The 5351-nt window shown below is 42.8% G+C and overlaps 1 long non-coding RNA gene across 1 annotated transcript in view; it reads right to left on the bottom strand.

Moving 5' to 3' along the window:
* The window catches only part of LOC125484992, a 14868-nt gene extending 9780 nt beyond the window's left edge, over positions 1–5088 (bottom strand). Inside the window, exons 1-2 of the long non-coding RNA XR_007263778.1 lie at positions 5079–5088; positions 1977–1979 (exon numbers count right to left, since the gene is read on the bottom strand). This is a non-coding gene — a long non-coding RNA (uncharacterized LOC125484992). The remainder of the gene's footprint in view (positions 1–1976; positions 1980–5078) is intronic.
* Between the last annotated feature and the right edge of the window lie 263 nt (positions 5089–5351).

Here is a 5351-nt window from a genome sequence, read left to right as displayed (position 1 = left end):
CAAAAACGTCAGCCTTCCTGCTCCTCTGATGCTGCTTGGCCTGCTGTGTTCATCCAGCTCTATACCTTGTTATCTCAGATTCTCCAGCATCTGCAGTTCCTACTATCTCTATTGCAGGTCAGAACCCTTCTTCAGAAATGGGGAGGGGGAAGGGAGCTCAGATATAAATAGAGAGGAGGGGTGGGGCTGGTGAAGGTAAGTGGGATGGTGATAGGTGAGTGTAGGTAGGGAGTGGTGGGGATTGGTCAGTGGACTGGTAGTGTCAGGTCAAGGAGGTGGGAATGAGAGGTAGGATTGGACATGGAGCTCCACTCCAGCTCCAGCTCCATACTGTGTTATTTCTGACTCCAGCACCTGCAGTTCTTGTTATCTCTGAGTGAAATGTTGGGTGCTTGTGATAAAGCAATGGCAACAAACATGTGTTTTATGTATAAACTAGAAAAATCAGATAAGCAGTAGTGGTGTGAATGAGGAGTTCATAGAATGCTTTCTAGATAGCTTCTTAGAGGACCACATTTTGGAACTGACCTGAGAGCAGTTTATAGAATTGTACTCTCATAGAATTTTACAGCACAGAAAGAGGCCATTTGACCCATTGTGTCTGTATTGGCTCCCGAAACAGCTACCCAGCTAGTCCCATTCTCCAGCCCTATCTCTACTGTCTAAATTCATCACTTTCAAATATATACCCTATTCTCTTTGAAACCTCTATGGAATCCACTTCCATCACTCTCACAGGAAGCACATTCCATACCCTAACAACTCTCTGAGTAAAGAAATTCTTCCACATCTCACTCCTTGCTGTCTTGCTGACAATTTTGAAATTGTGACCCCCAGTTACTGACATAGCAGCTAGTGGAAATAGTATACCTGTATCTTTCTTTACATAATCAAAATTGTTCGTGGTTTTTGAACACCTCAATAGAGTCACCTCTTAATCTGTGCTCCAAGGAGAATAAGCCCAATTTCTCTAATCTTTCCTTGTATCCAAAAGCTCTTATTCCTGGTATCATTCTAGCGAATCTCCTTTGAACTGTCTCCAGCACTTTAACATCCTTCCCTAAATAAGGTGCCCAAACTGAACTGGATGGCGTGGTGGCTCAGTGGTTAGCGGTTAGCACTGCTGCCTCACAGTGCCAGGAACCCGGGTTTGATTCCACCCTCAGATGACTGTCTGTGTGGAGTTTACACATTCTCCCTGTGTCTGCGTGGGTTTCCTCCCACAGTCCAAAGATGCGCAGGCTAGGTGGATTGGCTGTGTTAAATTGCCTGTAGTGTTCAGGGATGCGTAGATTAGGTGGGTTATAGGGGGATGGGTCTGGGTGGAATGCTCTGAGGGTCGGTGTGGACTTGTTGGGCTGAAGGGCCTGTTTCCACACTGTGGGGATTCTATGAAACTGAACAAAATACTCCAAATATGATCTGACCAACGATTTGTAAAGGTGTAGACACAGTCATTTCCTGTTTTTTATACTCTCTGCCTCCATTTATAAACCCAAGGATCCTATAAGCCTTCTTAACAACTTGCGAGGCCACCCTCAGTGAGTGGGACTAGTTCAGTTTGGGATTATGGTTGGCATGGACATGTTGGACTGGAGGGTCTGTTTCTGTGCTCTGTGACTGAAGAGAATCAGGTACCTGTGAACCATGAGGCGCTTCTGTTTCTATACTTCCTTCAAAGATGTATAAATGAGCCTGTGTTGTCTCTGTGTTTCTTCTACCAAAATGCATTACTTCACATCTCTCTGCATTGAAATTCATTTGCCAGGTGTCTGCCTGTTTGTCAGTGCCCCTCGGAAGTCATTCAGCATCATCCTCACCATTCTCCCTAGATTAGTAGCATTTGCAAATTAGAGATTTTGTCCTCCACATCCATGTCCAGATTGTTTATATTACTCAGAAAAAACAAGCGTCCCAACACTGATTCATGGCTAACACCACTGTGTCCAATCTGAGAAATGCCCATTTATACCTACAATCTGTTTCCTATCTTGTAGCCAACTTCTAATCCATGTTGCCAAGGATCCATAACTCCCAAACATTTCTAATTTGTTAACAAACCCGCCATGTGGCACCGTATCAAATGATTTCTGAAAGTCCAAATATACACCATCCACAGCACTACCTTCATCGACTGCCTGTGTAACCTCATCAAAGAATTCAATTAAATTTGTCAGACATACCTGCCCTTAAAAAAGCCATATTGACTGTCAAGTGTTGAGTTATTTTTCTATGTGTATATTTACCTTATCCCGTATAATGGCCTCAATCAGTTTTCCTACTACTGATGTCAAGCTGACGGTCCGTAGATTCCTGTGTTGTCCTTTGCACCTTTCTTAAACAACAGTGTCACATTTGCAATCCTCCAGTCCCCTGGGAGTAATCCTGCTTTCAGAGAGGCCTGGCCTTGATATTGTGCAATATGACAAGATTAATTAATAACCCCAGAGTTATGGCATCCCTAGTAGTACCGACCACAATACAATTGAGTTTTGCATTAATTTTGAAAGGAAGAAGATTGGATATAACAGTAGTGTTTTAAACCTAAATAAGGGGAACTATGAGGGCATGAAAGCTGAGCTAGCTGAAGTGAACTGGCATACTAGCCTATGGGATAGATCAATAGAGACATAGCGGCTGATATTTAAGGGCATATTTTAGAATACACAGAATAAGTATATTCCTGTTATAAATAAAAATTTTAAGGGAGGACCCACCATCTATGGTTAAGCAGAGCAGTTATGGAAATCATCATACTTAATGAAAATGCATATATCTGCGTGCAGATGAGTGGCAGGTCAGATGATTAGTTGGAATATAAAGAAAGGTAGACACTAAAATGTTAATCATAAGGAAGAAATTAGAATATAAGAGAAAGGTAGCTAGAAATGTAAAAACGGATAGCAAGAGTGTAAATGGATTCAAACAAGAAACGAGTAGATAAAACCACTGTTGATCCTCTAGAGGGTGAGAATGAGGAGTTAATAATAGATAGTAAAGAAAGACTGGATGAAATGAACAAACGTTTTGATTTTGCCTGGACTTGATATTGTGCAATGTGATAAGATTAATTAATAACTTTTGTATGGAATACAAAGTAACAATGATATATTTCCAAGTCAGGATGGTGAATTACTTGGAGGGGAACAACACTGTTTGTGGCGTTTCCATGTATCTGCTGTCCTTGTCCTTTCAGATGGAAGTGGGCTGGTTTCGGAAGGTACTGTCTAAGGATCTTTGATGAGTTACTGCAGTGCATCTTGTAGGGACTTCATGCTGCTGCTACTGATAATCAGTGATGGGGGGAATGGATGCTTGTGGATGTGGTGGCAAACAAATGGGCTGCTTTGTCCTGGATGGTGTTAAGCTTCTTGAGCATTGTTGGAGCTGCACATTGTTGGAGACGGTGGACAGGCTTTGGGGAGTCAGGACATAAATTACTAGTCACGGTATTCCTAACCTCTGACCTGCTCATGTATCCACTGTATTTGGCAAGTCCAGTTGAGTTTCTGCTCAATGGTAACCCCATTGTGGGGGATTCGGTGATGAGTAGCACCATTGAATGTCATGGGGTGGTGATTAGATTGTCTCTTATTGGAAATGGTCATTGCCTGGCATTTGTGTGGAATGAATGCTACTTGCCACTTGTCAGCCCAAGCCTGGATTTTGTTACATTTGAACATGGACTGCTTCAGTATCTGAGGAGTCACGAATGATGCTGAACTTTGTGCAATCATCAGTGAACATCCCCACTCTGACCTTATGATGGAAGGAAGGTCATTGATGAAGCAGCTGAAGATGGTTGGGCCTAGGGCCTGCACTGAGGAACTCCTGCAGATATGTCTTGGAGCTGAAATGACTGACCTCCAACAAGCACAACCACCTTCCTATGTGCATGGTATGACTCCAAGTAGCAGAGAGTTTGCTCCCGATACCCATTGATTCTGATTTTGCTAGGACTCCTTGATGTCAAGGGCTGTCACTGTCACCTCACATCTGGAATTTAGCTCTTTTGTCCATGTTTGGACCAAGCCTGTAATGAGGTCAGGAGCTGAGTGGCCCTGGCAGAACCCAAACTGGGCATCACTGCACGTTATGGCTGAGCAGGTGCTGCTTGATACCAAGGTCAATGACATCTTCCATCACTTTACTGATGACCGAGAGTACGCTGATGGAGCGGTAATTGGCTGGGTTGGATTTGTCTTGCTTTTTGTGTACAGGACATACCTGGACAATTTTACCAATTGTTCGTTAAATGCCAGTGTTGTAACTCTATTGGAAGAGATTGGCTAAGGAAGTGGAGCACAAGACTTTAATACTATTGCGAGACAGTTGTCAGGGTTCATAGCCTTTGCAGTATTCAGTGTCTCCAGCTATTTCTTGATAACACGTGGAGTGAATCAAATTGGCTGAAGACTGGTATCTGTGATGCTGTGGCCCATCAGAGAAAGCTGAGATGAATCATCCACTTGGTACTTCTGGCTGAAGATTGCTGCAAATTGATGAAGCTGCAGGTTGACAAATGTTTCGGTCCAGATGGACTTTATCCGAGTGTCTTAAAATAGGTAGCTAATGAATTAGTAATTCCTTTGAAAATAATTTTCCAGGGGGGAAAACGGATGGTGCATGGGGTGGGAGAATGGAAAGGGTGCGGGGGTGGGGTAGCAGAAGGAATAGGGCATGGGGTGAGGTGGAGGGGAGATCTGGCTATCTGTTTTGTAAGATATAAGGAAGTTTAGAGGACGTTTACTAGATTGTTATCTGGAATGAACAGATTATTTTTTGAGTTTAGTTTGAGGTTGGACATGCTGGGCTTGTTTCCACTGAAGTTCAGAAGAATGAAGAGTGACTCAAGTGATGAGTTTAAGATCCGAAATGGTCTTGATTAGGTGGACCTTAGTGGGTCACCCTTTCAGAACAGAGATGAGGAGAATTTTTTTCTTTTCTGAGTTTGGAAGTCTCTGCCTCGGAAGGCAGTGGCAGCAGGATCATTGACAATGTTCCCAGAAAATGTGTGGTCACTCATCAGTTGGTGTGCTGGCGCCTTCTGGTTTCAGAAGTCACTACGAAGCATAGACCTCAGAGATCAATGCAGAAAACAAAAAAATTCGAGGGAATGTAGGTCATCAAATATTTTTAGGGTAGAGATAGATAGATTCTTGTTAGGCAGCGGAATCAAGAACTAATGGGGTAGATAGGTATGCAAAATTTGAGATAAAAACAGATCAACCATGATTCTTGTCGATGGATTTTTGTTCAAAGACCATTTGGTTGATTTTGGTCTCTGATATACTTGAAGATGTTTTGCTACATTCATGGATCTGTCTAAATATGAATTGCTTGAAAGTTGA

The sequence above is a fragment of the Rhincodon typus genome, chromosome 15, assembly GCF_021869965.1.
Source record: "Rhincodon typus isolate 14 chromosome 15, sRhiTyp1.1, whole genome shotgun sequence".
In the NCBI taxonomy this organism is placed as follows: Eukaryota; Metazoa; Chordata; class Chondrichthyes; order Orectolobiformes; family Rhincodontidae; genus Rhincodon; species Rhincodon typus.
Note: the sequence above shows the minus strand (reverse complement) of the source record. Positions and strands in the feature narration are given on the sequence as shown.